This window comes from Haemaphysalis longicornis, unplaced genomic scaffold, assembly GCF_048455015.1.
Source record: "Haemaphysalis longicornis isolate Haplotype H1 unplaced genomic scaffold, Haemaphysalis longicornis Haplotype H1 scaffold_10, whole genome shotgun sequence".
Classification (NCBI taxonomy): Eukaryota; Metazoa; Arthropoda; class Arachnida; order Ixodida; family Ixodidae; genus Haemaphysalis; species Haemaphysalis longicornis.
Genome location: NW_027526204.1, coordinates 59,222,061 through 59,240,646, shown reverse-complemented (window position 1 = coordinate 59,240,646; position 18,586 = coordinate 59,222,061). Strand labels below are relative to the sequence as shown.

Genomic DNA, 18,586 nt, shown 5'->3' with positions numbered 1-18,586 from the left:
GGCCAAACGCTGGTGGGTGACCTAAGCGCTTGAGCCAATAAGCAGGGCCTGTGTGCACATATTGAGTGTGAGGAAAAGCTAAATGGGATGATCTATTTTATCTTCAAGCGCCTAGGCCGAAGTAGCAAGGACTGCGCTGTATATAATGATAAAAACAAGGAGGCAGAAGGGAAAAGTGTTTTGTAAAACCTGCAGTAACCCTGGCCTGCCCCCAGGAGAATGCTTCGAGCGGTTTCAGTTGTTGCTCAAGTATCGGTAAACGAGTTGCAAGCAGAATGCGAGAAAAAAATTAATATCCCATGAGTTGTTCTTACACAGTTTGTGTTTTGCTTTGTAGGGCGAGAAGCTGGATAAATAGCTTCGGACCAGAAAAAGTTGACGTCGGCTCAAGCTTCCCTGCAGTAGGCATTTGCTTGCAAGTAACGGCATCACCAATTTATTGCCGCAGTAGTCCTGACAACACTCACCTGTTATTGTCAGAAACACCTGTGAAGAACAACCAGTGAAGAGCTACACTACTTTTCATTTAGGGGGAAAGAGTTGCCGCGTTGCTAACTGATCGACATGAAAGTCGTGGAATGTAATGAGGCATGAGAGTTGTGATGAGCGTGTTATATGAGCACTTGCAGGTGAGGAGCCTTCTTCCCTGGAGCTGAAGAACTGTGGGGGAGGGAGGGTGATGTGATTGGTGGCGTCTAGCAGAAAAAGTTGCCTTCCATGCAGTATTTTTCAGTTTTTGACTTGAGCAGTAAAGTTTTGATGTTCCAAAGAGACGGGGAAAGCAGCGATCAGGTCATGAAAATTCTACATTGCATCTCTAGCTTCTGCAGTGGCTAGCACAAACTAGGCTCCAGCAATCGGCAACCGAACTTTGTTCAGATAATGGGCAAGAAGGTGCATTTTTTAAATGGCTACATTGAATTTTATGGTTTAAACTTTCTTAAATACTTTTTTTGATAGTGTTGGCAGAAAAGTTTCAGTATGAAGACATTTCAAAGCGCATTTTTTTGGCAAGTTTTAATTTTAAGATTATACCACTCAAACCTTTCGTAACTTCTGGTAGCTACACAATTCTAATTTGATTTCGCCTGAAATATTTTTATTCATACACCTCTGTCTGAGCTGCTTGTAGTTTTCTCTTTGTTAAGCTGTTTCCTGTCATATTTTTCTCTCCGTTCCACCCTATTTTGTCTGCTTAGGAAACTTGCCAATGACAGCGAAATGATGCAGCCCAAAGGAAAGCCTTTCTCCTGCCAGTACTGTCGGCAACTGAATCATCCGAAAACAATGTTGCCTGTTCAGTCAGGAGTGGATGACAGAAAGAGGCATCACATCTGCACTGTTTGCAAGAAAGGCTTTTGTAAAAAATCCAGCCTGCGAACCCACATGACAGCGCACAAAGGTGTTCAGGAGGCGTTTACAGCAAAAAAAAGCGTACCTGATGGTGAAAGATCACAGACTCGTAAAGAAAATCATAAATGTGGTACGTGTCAAATGAACTTTACTCGGAAGAGTTCTTTGGCCAGACATGAACGCCTGCACACTGGAAAACGGCCGTACACATGCAATATCTGTCAGAAGGGGTTCACACAAAGATGGCACCTTCTCAATCATGAGAGAGTGCATTCTGGTGAAAAGCCGTTTGTGTGTGATGTTTGTGAAAAGAGCTTCGTTACAAAATCCAAGTTGGTCATGCACGAACGGCTGCACTCGGGAGAGAAGCCTTTTGTGTGCAGTGTGTGCCAAGAAGGGTTTACCACAAAGAAGCGCCTGCGTTTTCACGAGAGTTCGCACACAGGTGGAAAACGACACGCATGTGCTGTCTGCGGAAAGAGCTATGCCCGCAAGGATTCTTTAACCAGACACATGAGGCGCCACACTGGCGAAAGGCCATACACCTGTGGCATCTGTCAGAAGGGCTTTACCCATAGGTGGAACCTGGTCTGCCACGAAAGATCGCACACGGATGAGAGACCCTATATGTGCACTATGTGTCCAAATGGCTTTAGTACTCAGAGAGAGCTGGTTAAGCACGAAAGTCTGCACTCTGGTAAAAAGCCTTATACGTGCAACATCTGTCAGAACAGCTTCCTGTCGAAAACGTATCTGGCCGTACATGAGAAATTACACGCCAGCGAAAAACCGTACACATGTGCTATCTGTGAGAAGGGATTTACTCAGAAAACTAACTTGGTTCTGCATGAGAGGTCACACACAGGCGTCAGGCCATACCCCTGCACCGTGTGTCATAAAAGTTTTGCTTCTAAAGGAGGGCTTGATAAGCATGAACGGATGCATACAGGTGAGAAGCCATATGTGTGCGATGTTTGTGGGAAGAGTTTTGCTTTCAAAGGTTATTTGGTGGAGCACACAAAAATTCACACTGGTGCAAAACCTTTCGTGTGCAAGATTTGTTGGAAAGCCTTTTCCCGGAAATTTTCTCTCGAACATCATTTGAAACTGCACATAGGTTACAAGCCATATAGCTGCCCTATGTGTCAAAAAAGCTTTGTTAGTAAAGGAGAACTGGTTAAGCATGAAATGTCACATTCAGGTGAGAAACCCTATATGTGAAGTATCTGTGGGAAAAGATTTGTTGCAAAAAAATACCTGATTGCGCACCTAAGTGTGCACACTGCTTAGAGTCCCCAGGTGTGTAATACCTATACGAAATGTTTTTCCCGAAAAGCAATGTCTGGTCGAATGAAATGTGCCGTTGGGCTAGTTGGTAGGTACTGAATGGGAGGCTCAGCGCAAAAAAGATGAGGACGGTAGCAGACAAGACGTGCTTGTCGCCCGCCTTGTCCGCCAGTGTTCTCGTCTTTTTTACGCCAAGTCTCCCATTCAATGTCTGTTTATGCACCAGAAACTTAGTGACACTGAAAGGTGCTCTTTTATAAAGTGGCCTACAAGTACACACTCGTTTGCAGTGGGCCAAAGCCCTACATTGGCAGTGGCTCATACGGTTTTCTCAATGGTTCGAACTACTAGGCCACGAGAGATTGCACACAGTCTAGAATTTTGTGCATACCTCTTTGTAACAAATAATTTGTGTAGCAAAAATATTGTTCATGAATGATTGTCTCAATAAAAAAACCTCCAAGCACATCTAGGCACTTATAAGTTGCCAATGCAAAAGCATTCTTGTCTAGTTGCTTCATAAATACCATGGTATCGCAAACACTGCCATGGGCTGCACCATGACAAGCAGGAGTAGACACATCGATCATAGGGTGTATGTCGGTGTGCTGAGGAAAATAGGCTGGCTGGTTGGTTACTGCTGTGCTGTTAAATGAAGTACCGGCAGGAGTGGGAAGCTTGCCATGGCACGGTGTATACTAAAGTTGCCTGCTAGTTGTAAATACAGTCAGTCATAACTTGGGATGGCCATGTAGTGAGACAAACTAATAACTGGTGGACCACCAGGTTAATGGAGTAACTACCGAGGGATGGTTCCAGAAGATGGAGAAGGCCATTAACTGGTTGGATGGACGAAATGCGGAAATTTGGAGGCACAGAATAGACTTCAGCGCTGCCATCAGGAGCGGGTGGAGGTCAGTGGGAAAGGCCTTTGTCCTGCAGTGGACCTAAACAGGCTGTTAATTATTCATGAGCTATTTACATCACGTGATGATTGATTGCCTCCAGCATTGTAAAAATTGAGGGCACTTAATCGCTTCTTATGTTGTAGTGAATGCAAAAGCATCAGTGTTCAGTTGCCAAATGTGTTCTCTCGTTATCAACTTTTCCCTTTTTGTGTCTTTTTATTTTCCCCGTTATGACTAAGAGTCGTTCTGGTAGGGCGTACAGTTTGGCTTAATGTTTGATAACCATAACGTTAAGCCCAACGACGTCAGACTTATTGTACGTCAAGCAGCAAGTGCCCATTGATGATGTTTGATCTCAGAGTGCAACGTTAAGCCTTGTGTCAGGCCAGCACGCATCCCACATCCAGCCATCACTGTGGCGCCAGTATTTCGAGTGGCTACTTCATTATACGTGCCAAATTACATTTGTACATCAATCTGCGGTTACCAGTTGACATAGGATGTTGAAGCATCAAGGCCGGCAGTTTGGCTGGTTTTGTCATTTTTCCCAAGCAATGTGTTAAGCTAGGATGTTTTGGTGTTTGGTGACATAAGACCTCGAAATATAGTATTAGGCTTAACGTCAGATGAGCACATACCCAGGACGTTGAATGGGGAATTAAACATCATGGTACTTTTCTTTGCGGCCAGTTCATGGCGCGTCATAGCCCATGAGGATGCTAAGAGTGCGCATACTCATGTTCATAGCCCATGCATAGCTGCATTTGCAGCGAATGGGAAATACAGCGAATGGGAAATTCTTGGCTGTATTTCTGCAAACCAGTGGGAGTTCTTGGCTGTGTTTCTGTGCCTCATCAATCTGCGGTTACCAGTTGACATAGGATGTTGAAGCATCAAGGCCGGCAGTTTGGCTGGTTTTGTCATTTTTCCCAAGCAATGTGTTAAGCTAGGATGTTTTGGTGTTTGGTGACATAAGACCTCGAAATATAGTATTAGGCTTAACGTCAGATGAGCACATACCCAGGACGTTGAATGGGGAATTAAACATCATGGTACTTTTCTTTGCGGCCAGTTCATGGCACGTCATAGCCCATGAGGATGCTAAGAGTGCGCATACTCATGTTCATAGCCCATGCATAGCTGCATTTGCAGCGAATGGGAAATACAGCGAATGGGAAATTCTTGGCTGTATTTCTGCAAACCAGTGGGAGTTCTTGGCTGTGTTTCTGTACCAGTGGCTTTCTTAATGCTATCACCAAGCTTCTACCGTGTTTATGAATGCGGAAGAGTACTCTGTTGATGGTTTTGTTAATGACTCCTTTGTGATAAATATCCGTACAGCCTTCTCGTATACCTTGGGGATTATGAATAAATAAATTTCGGATGTTTCTTGGAAATATGTTCCAAGTACTGCGGGGCAGTTCAATAGATCTTTTTTACTTGTGGGGGTTTCTAGGTTGGTTTTTAGTGTTTAGGTGAAGGCAGGCGAGCATTTACAAATTTCACTTCTAGTTTAAATGTGATTGATATGGTAACTGGCATGACAAATATATCAAAAGCTATTAGAACAGTGTTTTTATAAACGAGAAATAGGGACATTTGAGCAGGTGGGCAAGAAGAGAAGTGATCATTGGCGATGTTGGTTTTAGGCATTGCTTAACCTAATTCACTCAGGCTCCTCAAATGTGCACATTTCATTTATGACACTTCTGATGAATACATTGTCATGATGTTTTAACCATTAGAGTGTCAGTGAAATGAAAAACTTAAATTTGCAATGTAAAAGCAAGAGATGGTGCTAGTATCGTGTAAGTTCCCTGTAAGTTGGCAGATGGGTTCTTTTCAGTGTGCCAGTGCGCTAGGTGACAGCATTGTGTGAACGCAGAAACTCTAGCGTAGTACTAGTGCAAAGGTGACCGCACCACTAAAAGTTTGCTCCAGGGGCGAGACAGTGTTCTGCTATTCCGTTTTGGCTGAATGAAGGTGTGGAACCTCTTGAAATTTATAGCGAAGTGGAGGTATATTATAGGAATCTATTATTTTTTATTAATATTGTTATTTTTATTATTGCAGGGAAAGTCTATTAAGGGCGCCACACCAGCAAGTTTATGCATAGTGAGAAGATCGCAGTTGGTGGGATGGGTTTTCCAAAAGTGTTCTGTTACTTTCTATAGAAATTACTTTCTATAGAAATTCAGGCTCTTTGTAACTGCAAGGAAACTTGCATTGAGCATTGGGGAAGGTTGTCGAAAAGTAATAGAGCTTCATAGTGCATGCATACAATAAATTGAGAAGGTATTTCAGGTTTTCATTGAACTCATAGCAGTTGTAGAAGTGACGACAGGAGTTATGTTTGCTGTGAGACAAACCTGATTGCCGTTTGTCAAGACTTTGGCACACATTAAGGATCCCTAGATGGTCTTAATTAATCTGCAGCCCTCCACAACTGTGCACATTATAGCACAAATGTAGCATCGACACATAACTCTCCTTCCCAGAGATATCACATTGGGGCTTATAATTTGTCTCACAGCAAGAAATAAAGATTGTGGTGATAATGCTTTTTCTTTCAAAAGAATTTTAAATAAATAGCTGTGAGCCATTTAAATCTTCTAAAATGTAATCTGTGCTGATGTCGTGAAAAATTAGTATCATTTTTTTCATTTAGAAGAACAAAGAATGAGTTACTAGCTTGTGCGAATGGCTTAATGTGATTACCAGAGATTTTGTAGGACACGTCTCGAAAGAAAATGTGTGGCTGGTGCTGCCAACACCAAAAGACATCTTCATACTGTTTTGGATGCAGCGCTATGGAAGCACCCCAACTACTAAGCTGCTCATCGTCTTGTACTTATGTCTCGGCACACTAGCAAAGTTTTCTTCTGACTTTCTTATGTAGCTGGTTGTTGGCAATCAAGGTGTGCCAAAGTGTGTACCATGCAGTCACTGACAAAGTCAGTAGGTGGAAATGATGCTTCCAGCTCTTTCTTGAATCCTTGTTCACATGGAAATGGTTCACAAACTGCCGTTTTCTTAAGTTAGCAAGATATTGTATAGTGACTGATTAACTGTCCTGCAGTCACTACGCAATAACTACTTATTGAACAATTTGCTGGCTGGTTACAGACACGTTGCCATCTGTCTGGCTAGTAGTATACAGTGTCACGTGAACCAGTAATGGCACAAGAAGCCACGTGATCAGAACATTCTCTTTTGCTACCGAGATGCCTTGTCTGGGTGAATTTCTTTATTGCATCGGGAGCAGACACCGCCAGTGTGGCTTTGTATTTGCATTTCAGGGTGTCGTGTTGTCATTCATTTTGTCTTGGAGAACTTTTGTTTTCACTTGTTAGTCGCTCACACGGCTCAAGGGGCCACGAAAACAAAATGCAAGTTTGGTCCAGTAAAAAGACTGCTTTATCCCACTAACAGGGATACCAATTTTATTGCAAGTTTCAGAAGGGGCTATTAAGGAAAAACGATTGAAGCAAAAACTCCCTAGCCACTTTCTGGCAACTTCCTTATGACACCACAGAATCTTCATTGTTCAATTGGTCATATTCATAGTAACAGCGCTAACAAAACGAGACAACGAGAAGCCCTCTTCTCTGTCTCGTTTTGTTAGCGCTGGTACTATGAATATGCACCAACGCACCCAATCTTCCGTTTTAGCTTCGTTCAATTGGTGGCTGCTGACCCAAGTCCACCTGGAAACATAACTGAGCGATTGTATTGGGGCCCATAGTTCTGTTTGATCGCACACCTGTATGCCGACGTGCAGTTAATACACTGATAAAAGTGCTTTCAGTGATTGCCTGTATTTTGTCACTCCTGCTTATGCGTCTGAAGTTGAAAAGTTTTCACTATTGTGTTTTTGGTACAAAAATGTCTTTCATGGCTGCAACGAAGCTGAGTAAGCTACCAAGGCTGCTTCTTTCAAACTGAATGAAGTTTTTTTTTGTCTTTTTGGCCCCTCTATAAATGTTTGTATAACTGTTGCTAGTGCTTTTCATCGGTGTTTGTGCGTGACTGTCGTAATACGTAAATATGTCCTGAAATATGCCCACACAAACTTTTTTTCGATGCTAGCACGTCTCGATGCGGGCTCCTTTTGTCCAAACACCTCCTCTTTGTTGGAAACACACCGTTCATACAGCAGTGAGAGTGGCTGCACAATGGAATTTTTTGGAAGGGGTGCAGCATAGTTGGGCATTGGTGCTGTAGGTGTCGCCCCACAGTGAGCTCAGCTCCTGCTTGTTTTGCATTAGCACTTCACATAGCCATCTGCTTCATTGTTGTGGCTCTAGATGCATTCCTGTATCCACGCATGAATCGTGTCGGTATGTACATTTGTTCGTGTGCATGTCACGCATTTCTGTTGTCTTCATTGCTGACATTGCACAGTTGAACGCAGTGGGGAATTCTTGAAGAATTTTGAAGAAAAACATTGCCTAAGGCTCACCACTACACCTCAGTATCTGCTTATTGCCTGGAATTACAAAGCTACAGGCATGGTTGGCCTTTTGTGGAGATGCCTGAAAAATACTCCTGAGTGGAACAGTTGGAGAGGCGGGGGTGTGAAGGGGAGTTTAGCGGAATGCCTGCTTCCAGTGTAAAAGTCCAGAAGAATTCACCGGTGCTGAGTAAACATACCCACATATGCGTGAACTTGTGTAAAAGCCAGGGTTTTTTACTTTTGAAGTGTAGATTTTAGATGTGGTTTTACACAGAGCAAAAATTTCTATAATGGTTTTTCATTCGGTAAACTTATTTTTATGAAATTTAAGTCTTCACTGACATTGGCCAAAGAGAACAAATATTCTCGAGGCATATAAGTGTGCTCATATGCTTTGAACGTTAAAGATTTTTAGCTTCCTATGGTGTGCTGTGGAGCCATGAGAGTGCATACTCGTTTTGGGTTTAATTTCTCGTGTTGGCGCCCCTCAGTGAATATTAAAAGTACCTCAACAGCCATTTTCCATGTGGTGCTAGTGTAGGATAGTGGTAAAGTCACTTGCCTGTCTGTGCATATTCCCAAATTCAATTTCAGTCCCTCCCTTGGTTTGCCTGGTTAGATGATGGTGCGCATCATCATTTGTCCAGGAAGTGTAGAAATTAACCTCTGCTACTTACATGGCCAAGTTATTTCCCCGGGGGGGGGCGTAATGATTTCACATAAAACTAAGTAAAATGTGGTTGACCCTTCGTTAGCATAGTAAGATGCTACTTCTAGCTCACCTGTTATTTCGTTAGGCTAGTCTAGATGTCTCTGTCTCGGAGGTTGCTGTTTGTTATGTCAAGAATGTTAACCTCAATCTCACAAGCCATTGTCACGTCAAGGTTATTTAATATCTTCCACATTAAAGAAACACTACAGACAACTAGAAGGGAACCTTGCTAAAATTACGACCCTTCTGTGTACCTTTCAGCATGTATTTGTCTGTAAAATGTGACTTAATTGCTCCGAAATAAAAAATAAATGTTTTCATCTCATTTTTTGTGCACTCGTTTGATTATGGAAACAACTGCCTCGTGTTTGTGTAACAAGAAACCTGGAGCAAAAGACACAGCAGTGTCGTATAGTGGTGACCAAGTGCTAGAAAATTGCCACCTATTGACTTCCAAGTGGTTTTCTTGATCTAGAAATGATTTCCTGTTGAATCAGTTGCATGCTATTGGTTTATTTCATCACTTAGTACTCTAAACCATAAGATGGAGGGTTCTTTGTGGAGTTGTATTGCTTGTTCCATCATTGAAGAGCAGTACTATGTTTCGATCTCGCATGGGTTACCAGCCAATGGCTATTGAGCAAAAAAGTGTCACCACGACAGCCGAGAACATTGGATATTGCACACATCTATGCACACAGGGCTGACATTTCCTGCATTGGAAGGAAAGGAGCATTTTCTGGTGAAGAAAAATTACGTGCCCAATGGGCGCTGTCCTGGTGCACAGCTGAGCCATAGAACCTGCAGAATACTTGCATCTGCAGGTCACGCAGCCAGCTTTGCGCATTTTCAGATGACGCGGCTGGCTTGCTTGGCCTAGCTGGCTGCTCTGAGCACTTCGGAACTGCCGCCATAAGGCGTGCATCTCCCCATTGGCAGAAGTCGTCAGGCTGCTCCCACTGCCACACTGCTGCACGTAATTTTATAGCCGAGGCACATTCAACCACTGGTGTGGAATCTCAGTGCGACTGTCAAAAGACGGCCGCAGATGCACATGCATGGTGGGCAAAAACACACCATGTATATATCACACTTTGTTTAGCTTGCCGATGCCTGCCTATCTGTACATTCTGCGCTTTGCTGCATCTGCGGTAGTAGCTGGTTAGCTAAAACTACAATGACCTTGTTTAAATGAAGGCTCACAAAACAATTTTATATCAGCAGGAGCATCCCATATATGTTTAAGATGACCTTGAGGACACCCAGGTGCTTCTATGAACTCTGACATGAAAGCAATGTTCAATTGAGTGCTGCTTCGTGCTCCTTGGGTGTTCTGTGCTGTGAGTAACGTTTTTAGTTTTCTGTGTGGTATGTATTGCAGTATTGTGTTGGATAAAGGCTGGCTACTTTTCAGAGTTTCTGAGGTAGCACATTGGCTGTAGACCAGAACCGTTGGGACTGTATTACTTATAATCCTTATTTATTCTCATGCAATGCATTTGGTAACATCTATGGGGCAATCCACATGACCAGTCTTTTTTTTTGTGGCCATGGTGTCTTCATTTGATGAGTAGATGTTCAAACTTTAACGAGGTATGATGTGAGCTGCCACTGAGCAGCCTGGGTTACTGGCAACTCTTGCCAGCAGAATGGAGAATGAGTGGTACCGGACATTTTTGCTGCCAATGTTCTTGGCCAGGCATTTTGTTGCAGCAGATGGTATTTTCTGTGTTGGTTTGTCATCGTGGGTTGGCCAATGTACCTCTAAAGGTATGCACTATGCATCGTAGGTTATAGGTGGTTTAGGCATGTGAGGACCTTGATTGGTTATGTTGACATCGCAGCTTCATGGGTATTTGTAATTGGGCTGTAAGCAGAATTCTGACTGCTGTCACTATCATGCTCGAATCTGGTAGTGGGGATTTATTAAGAAAGGAGGGAAGAGAAAAGAACTGGGGATATTGTTGAACACAAGGGGGAGTTCACCCTCATACAATCCAGTCCAGGGAACCGAAGTGGGGTTTCAAAGGATAGGGAGAGAGAAACGGAGGGAAGAAGAAGGTGAGTGGGGGACAAGTCTAGTCTATGTCGCATTTGTCTTGTCCAAGGCTACAAACGCTTCACTAGTCCTGTCACAACTAGGAAGTTGAGGAGGTTCTCAAATCTCCTTCAGTGTATATGTCGGAATTGTCAATAAGCATGTTGTCATCGTAACCAAATAGTAATTGGTGAAACAGTCATTAGCACGTGATGGCAGATGTCATTGCCAGGAGCTGGGGCAACTTAGCAGGGATGTTGTTATGCCTATATTCCGCTTTAACACGTGCTTACCTCAGTTTTGAGCTTGATTACGTGCCAAGCAACGTCAAATTCTTGTGCCAAGCTGCATTCGCTGATTATCAATACTTTTAGTCGAAGTCTACTAGGTCCACTTTTAGTAAGCTACAGTCTTGGAGGTAAACTAGTGGGGTGAGATGCATGTTTTACTCCCATTCCAAAGGCATGGGCTCAGATGCCATTGACCGCCAAATTTCTTTATTGTTTTAACTTGTTCTCATTGTGACATGAGCCACTTTAGAAGCCATTTGACTGTTGCAGCCACAGGATGCTGATTTTTCGGCTTAATGGAACATTTAATGCTTTCACATGCAACAAGAATGGCTATATACTGTTTGCTTTCTTCAATGCATCTCTTCCACCTACATTCACGCTAATGCATGTGGGCATGTTACTAAAGCCGTCCTCAGCCAATGTACAAACGGCTTGGATTGCATCATTGGATGTTCCAGCCATCGTTTGTCACCATCAAAACGTGATTTACTTCATCACTGGGAAAATGCCTTGCTCTTCTATGGGCTAGGGCTAAGCTCTATAGTTACCAGTATGGCCGTTCCTTAGTTGTGACCGACCCCAAACTGTTTAATCTCGATATAACTAAGTGTTGGTGTAGTTTCATTGTAACGGAGTACAAGAAAATTCACCTGGACAGTGGGTAGCGAGGGAAACGCACGCAGCACTTGTTCCACTAAGAGCAGCAGATAAGCAGCAAAGCAGCCCTCCCATTCCTTTTTTCGCCACCGGCAGAACGGCAGTGCTGCATACTCTCTCTCCCCCATTTTTGTCTTTTTGTCTGGTGTTCCACTTTGCTGTACCTTTGCAAAGCCTGAAGCAAAGGCGGCTGCTCTCTTTCCTGATTACCATTGCAGTCTACTATGGTAGCTTAGTTGAGTTTCTTGAAGTGTATTCTGCATTTAGATATGCTTCACGGGCAGAATGGCCATTTCGGCCATAAGCACACTCGCACCTGGCGCTTGGTGCACAGCACGGTTTGTGGCGGCATTGTGGGGCTGCCTGTGTGCATGAACCAAGTTAGGCAACTACAGCTTGCTGCTGTTTACGAGAATGGTATTGTGGTGAATGGAATTATGTACGAGAAAGCTTATAATATTGTCACCCGTACTGCTACTGAAAAGGGCGATCAACTGTATGCTACAACATTATCCGTGCGGATCAGCCAAGAAGGATTTGCTGGACCTAAGTGCTTTAAAAACCCTGTCATGGGAGCATCCTTTCCCAGTGGTGCTCACATCAAGACTTGTGATGTGGCATGCTCATGCCCTTTGAAGCTTTGTCGCAGCAATGCTGCATGGGAGAAACACAAGCACATAGTGAGTTTAAGAAAAATTCACTCTTAAACTCCTTGTTGGTCTGTTATTGGGGAACAATGGGGCCAAAAAGCTGTGTTTTCCGATTCTACAGCTCTTTTGGCTTGCATTGGCAGAGCCATTCTCACTGCTTGCTGACTGTGGCTCCCACAGTTGATGTTCTCTGTATTTGTGCCAAGCTGGTTATGTTGGCTCTAATTTTTGCCTCTGTTTCCATGTACATCTCTGTCATGAGTAGTCGTAAGCATAAATCTCTTTTACCTGAAAAAGAAGTTGTGAGTCTGCCACCCATCATGTCAACGACGTAGAGCTGATGAACGAGTTACGATTTCTTTTATAGAACCATGCTTCACTGATTTATCTGCTGGACCAGGGAGTCAGCTCCTGCTCATCAGCCACCAATATGTGAACTAAAGCCACACCGAAGTAGACATTTTTCAAGCTTTGGATATGTTCTCTGCATCTTTACGGGCAACTTCTAAGAGAGTCACACAGAACTGCTTGTAGAAAGCCAAGTATGAGAAAAGTTCAGCTGCAGCAGTGAGCACCCATGAAGAACACGACAGGGCAGGGGCCTATGAAGGGGCTCCTCACTGCACCTGCACTCGGATATGGCAAGGAAAATGATCGTACTAGCCTTGAACAAGCATAGAGGAGCTTGCAAAGTGACGGTCATTCCAGGTGACGTCACTTCGGAGGGCTTCTGTGTCGACTTTTGCATCATTGCTTCCTAGAAAGTGACTACTCTCGTGTAGGACGTGTTTCAAAGCTTGCTACGGGGTACCGAGGCAGTGACACTGATGCCAATACCATTGAAACCCCCAGCAGAGTTGAAGTCCTCAATGCAATTTATGTGCTGTGGCACTCCACTAGTTCACTGGGAAGCACAATGCCACAGACCTGTTGGGTTTCCTCTGTGATGACGTACTTAAGGCAGTTGACCTGCGGTGCAAAAGGCAAAAGGTTTGGGCGTGATGGTTCTTGTTTTCTGTGTGACGTGCGGTGCTAGGGTGTAGCACTATCAAGATAGCACAACATAGTGTTAGCTTGTCAGCATTGCTTACTGTGCTTGCTGGCTATGTATTTCGTTTGTCAATGGTCTACTTAAAGGGGCCATGCAGACAAAACACAAGTTTGGTTCATTCGAAACATTGCCTCGTTATAATCATACTGACCCCGCTTTTAACGTAAACTTCACTCAAATAAGCTGCATAATTAGGAAAAAAGGGAATGGCCATGCGACCCAGTAGTTCATTTCCCGCTACAGAACCTATGATATCATATGTGACAGCTCTGCGATTGGCTCAGGTCGGCAAGCGCAAACGCAAATTAGCAGGGCTTATAAGCTTGCCGAATGAGCTATTTGCACTTTTTAAGGTAACCTTCTTTTTATAACAGTGAGAATGGTGGGGTAGACAGTGCAAGTTACGAAAGTACACATGAACATAGAGTACCAATACGTAGTAGTGTTGGTACTGCGCGCACTACGCTGTTTTAGCTGCACAGCATTGCGACGCTTTTGGGTTGTCTCAGAGGACAGTGGCCGATTGACGAAAGCGATGGTGTCTTACGTGACCATATTTGTCGAAAGAACACCATGTTTCACGAAACGATTATTTTCTACCTTAATAAAAACAAACCATGTACAAATACGGTCGAAAACAAAGGCAGAAAATGGCCCGCCACGGCATGGTGGCGCTACCGAGGTTGACTAACGGTAAACAAGGCGCCCAAGCACATAATAAATCATTGCAGACATCACGAAAACACACGAATCGGTGGGAGAATGAAAATTTTAGGTGGAATTGATTAATTTGTCAGTGAATAAAGCATCGTTTGCTTCCAGACTAGTGCTGGGGGCACCATAAAACACAAAATCTTTCGTATAAAACAAACATGTATTTTGTCTGCTTCACCCCTTAAGCAGAGCAAATGAATATGGAAGAAAACTAGTGCCACAATAGAATTTACGATTCCTTGTGCTTAATACGAGAAGCCTTTTATTAATCTTGCGTTAATCTGTGCTTGCTGTTGTACCTTCCCATAAAATAATAAAGTATCTTCCCATAAAATCAAAGCTGTGCCTTGTGCATAATGTGAACGATTTTGAGCTTTTCCATTTACACAGGAATTCACCTGGACGTATTACATTGAGCACTTTGCTCTTAGCTTTTTTCGCAGCGTATTGCTTGTCAAATTCATATTTTTTTCGTATGCCCTCTCTTGTTCAATTAGAGCTGTTGCCAACGGCCACAAGGGAGCCCTGTCTGAAGGAGACTTTCATTCCTGCCAATCCTGTCAGCAACGCAGCCCGAGGAAAACTACTTCCACTGTTCTTGATAGAGCTGGTGGCCATAAAAAGTCCAAGATGTGCAGTGTCTGTAAGGAAACTTTTCGTGACAAGTACGACCTGCAGGCCCACTGGAAAATTCACACTGGCCACAGGCCCTTCGTGTGCCATAGCTGTCAAAAAAGGTTTCTTCGAAAATCGCACCTGGCTGAACACGAGAAAATACACTCCGATGAAAGACCCTATCCCTGCACTATTTGTCAGAAAAGCTTTTTTACGAAAGCAGACTTGAATAAACACGAAAGAGTGCACACTGGTGAGAGGCCGTATGCCTGTGGCGTCTGTGGAGAAACCTTCACCCAAAAGTCAACACTTCTGAGGCATGGGAGACTGCACTCAGGTGAGAGGCCCTATGCCTGCAGTGTCTGTGAAAAAAGGTTCGCTCAGGAGACAGCCCTGCTCAAACACCTGAGGCTGCACGTTAAAGAGATGTATGCCGGCAACCTTTGCCAGAAATAGTGTACAGGAAAGAAACCTATGTAGGCACGAGAACTAGCACACTTGTGGAACACTAAATGCTTGAAACTGCCTGAAAATGTTTTGTAATGAAGCGATAGGCATTAAAACACTAATAAAATTGTCTGAAATGTTTCACACGTTTGCAATGTTTCTGTTTACTGGAAGCAATACAGGGCAAACAATGTCTCGTGTGCTTCCTGGAAGCTGTACAGGGTGTCTGTCTACCAACCCAGACCCTGCACTGGGCACCTTGAGTAATTAGCGCGGACCCCAAGCCCCCATACTCATCTGTAACCAACCGTGGTAATGAGTTTAAGGTGAAGGGCAAAAAACCAGAAACGGTGACCATCAGAGCTGTGGTCGAGCTCCGGCGGATGGCCTCCCTGTCTGTTTACCAGGCAGGGAGCTCGGCGACCTCTTCAGCTATCAGGGTAAGGCTGCAGAAGAAAGTACCCCTGTCCCCTGTTTTTATTACATGCCGTATGGTATTCTCTAACCCCCCCACCAAATGATCGGGTGCTGGAAAGCCCTGCACCGAAGTAACTTTCAAACCGCTACCGAACATTGAGCTCCAAAGCAACGACAACTTTCCTCGTTTCCTCATAATGCAGTCTGTGGACAAAGTAACGCCTGTAAGTGGAAAATCGGTCTTCCTCGTTGCAACGTTAATCGAGAGTTTTGCAGGAAAGAACTACAAGGCAAAGACACTTACGTCTGAAGATGTGCTCATTGAAGTCGGCCACAAAGAGCAGCAAATAAGCTTCTGAAGCAAACCAAAATCATGATCTAGAAATGACAGACACACCTCATAGCACCCTAAATTCTTCTGAAGGCCCATCTCTGAACTCTATCTCGTCAGTGAAACACAATCCGACATCCTGAAGGGACTAAGTGACCAAGGGGACACAGCAGTCCGGCGCATCACAATAACACGAGATGGTAAAGCAATCAAAAGGCACGTAATCCTGACTTGACAGAACCCTACTACCCAGAATCCGTGACGGCAGGTTTCCTTCGTTGTCCCACGCACATGCACGTGCCAAACCCACACTGCTGCTTCAAACGCCAACGGTATGGACACTGTACGAACTCCTGCCGGGCTAGACTAACATGTGAAGTGTGTGCAAACTGACCATCCTACAGGCAACTGCGACGCGAAAAACTTCACTTGTGCCAATCGCCATGGACCTCCTGCCGCGTTTTCACGATCATGCAAAAAGTTCCAACAGGATAAAGAAATAATTACTGAAGGTCACTGAGAATATCAGCTTACCAAATCCTGAAAGCGGTTTGCACTCTTCAGCTCCGGAAGGCACGCCGACGCTGATCGCTGACGGGCGGAGTGGCGCCTGGTTTCGGCGGCGACACAGTACAGCTCAGATGACTTGCCCCCGCCCCCGACCGCCGCTGCGCTGCCTGCGGCAGCCGCACCCGTCACCACACCACCTGCCAGACCGAGACAGGTTGAGGTGGCCACCCCCACTGATGGGAGCGGAGTCACTCCTGATCCTTTCTCACAGGCCTCGATCATACCTGGGAGCCTTGAAGAAACTAACACGGAGGGAACTGTGCCATCTCCAGTCCTCGCCTCACCACTTGTCCCGCCCGTGGCGCCCGCAACGCCCTCAGTAGTGGTGGCTGAAGAGAAGAGCACCCGAGAGGGTGCTACATCCAGGTCCAGGGAGCCCAGTCTGTCTGGCACACCTAGGAAATCTGGAGAAGAGATGGACGTCAGGGCGTACCTGCCTGCATCACAGTGGAAGGAACGGTCTCCGACCTCCAAGCCAACAAAAAGGCCCAAAAGCCCCGTCCAAGAGTTGAAGCACTGAAAGACAACACATGAGCACAGACACTCCAGGAACTCTTAAATGTCTATAATGGGAAGAGAAAATATCATCCAATGGAACTGAGAGGCCTCCTTAAAAATCTTGATGTCTATGAGTTGTCGCATTCCAATCAGCCACGTGTGATGTGTCTTCACGAAACACAAACGCCAAGCAGACAAATTTCTTGAATAATCACATAGTATTTAGGATGAACAGGGTTGGTGGAGCTACATCCCCAGGTAGTGTGGCCATTATTGCCCGAAAATCCTTGGCTTGCCACACCATCCAACTACAGGCCATCCTTGAGGCTGTGGCCATTCGAACCATAAACTTTAATGGGCTATAACACTATGCTCTGTGCACAACCCTCCTGACTTCCAGCTCTCAGGCTCAGATTTCGAGGGCCTGATACATGAGTTACCTGAACCTTTCATTCTCATAGGCGACTTGAATGCGCATAACTCTTTGTGGGGCTCCTGCATGGATGCCCGAGGTTGCCTGCTTGAAAAATTCTTAATATCATCGGGAGCATGCCTTTTCAATAAGAAACAGCCTACATACCAACATATAGGACAGCAGTTATTCACACCTTGACTTGGCTATTGGATGTGCAGTTCTCTTTCCATTTCATGAATGGGGTGTGGGCACTGACCCACATATAGGTAAAGGTCCAAGCAGTAAATCTTCCCAGAGCAGGTTCAATGAAGCAAGAGCAAACTGGAATACATTTAGAAACATTTAAACTACACTACAGGTCCATAAGACACCTACACGTTGAAGAGGCAACCCGGCGCACATCCTCGATGGCGCTGAAAAGTTCATTCCCCAACTTTCAGTTGCCCCGTGCAACCAGACGAGGCCGTGGTGGAATCGGCACTTGTAGGCTGGCGCGAACAAGACAGAACAAGCGCAGAACAACGCGTTGGGTATCCTTCGTCGGTACCCCACTTCAAGTAACCTTTTGTTCAAAATGGCAAAGGAATTAAGAAAACGTGTGCGCCGTGATGCAAAACGAGACAGTTGGCGGAACTTCCTACCATCCATTAAATCGTGCACAGACATACGAATAATAAGGACACGAATACTCAAACTCATAGGACAACAAACAGCCTTCCTCTGGCCAGCACAATAGTGGACACACTCGAAGACCAGGCTGACACTTGCACAACACTTCCAACCCGTGTCCAGTTCAGCATACTACACAAAAACTTTCATTAAACACAAACTCTCAGCCGAAAAGCCTTTACGTGACAATGACAGATCAACCACTTCCTATAACTCCGAGTTTTCGCTTCACGAGCGGAGGGCTGCTCTGTGAACGTGTAAGCTCTCAGCTCCAGGCCCAGACAGCATCGCATACAATGATACAGCGCCTACACGCACACTCTTCAAACACTCCTCTACCTATATAAAAAGAAATGGCTTTCCGGCTAATTCCAAATTCTTGGAGGGAGGCTCTAGTTGTAGCTTTCCTGAAAGAGGGGAAGGACCCTACCTTTCCCGCTAGCTATCGAATTATTGCCCTGACCAGCTACCTGTCCAAGCTTCTCGAGGAGATAAACCAGAGGCT

General features: G+C 44.7%; 1 protein-coding gene across 1 annotated transcript in view; it reads left to right on the top strand.

Moving 5' to 3' along the window:
* Positions 1 to 14,752, top strand: part of LOC144158609 (uncharacterized) — a 65,568-nt gene extending 50,816 nt beyond the window's left edge. The window contains exons 5-6 of the transcript XR_013320148.1: positions 1,200 to 12,384; positions 14,617 to 14,752. The gene's annotated coding sequence lies outside the window, so the exon portion shown is untranslated. The remainder of the gene's footprint in view (positions 1 to 1,199; positions 12,385 to 14,616) is intronic.
* The last annotated feature ends 3,834 nt before the right edge of the window (positions 14,753 to 18,586 follow it).